Raw genomic sequence first — 298 nt, 5'->3', positions numbered from 1 at the left:
GGCCCGTGACGTCAGCCCAGGCTCCGATGACGTCGATGGAATCCCCGCGCCCGCAGAGACTAAAAATAGACGCGGAGCCAGAAATAACCGCGGCGCCGCGCGCGTCTCGCGGCCAGGGAAGGCGGGACCCGGCTCAGGGCAGCCCCGGGGCGTGGAGGCCCCCGCCCCTCCCTGCACGAGGCGGACCGGACCCTGGGGTGCCCCAGCCCCCCTCCTTGCTCGTAGCAGCCCCCTCCCCTGCACGAGGCGGGCCTGACCTTGGGGTGCCCCAGCCCCCCTCCTTGCTCGTAGCAGCCCC

This window comes from Pelodiscus sinensis, chromosome 31 (assembly GCF_052426305.1).
Source record: "Pelodiscus sinensis isolate ZL-2025 chromosome 31, ASM5242630v1, whole genome shotgun sequence".
Taxonomy (NCBI): domain Eukaryota; kingdom Metazoa; phylum Chordata; order Testudines; family Trionychidae; genus Pelodiscus; species Pelodiscus sinensis.
Note: the sequence above shows the minus strand (reverse complement) of the source record.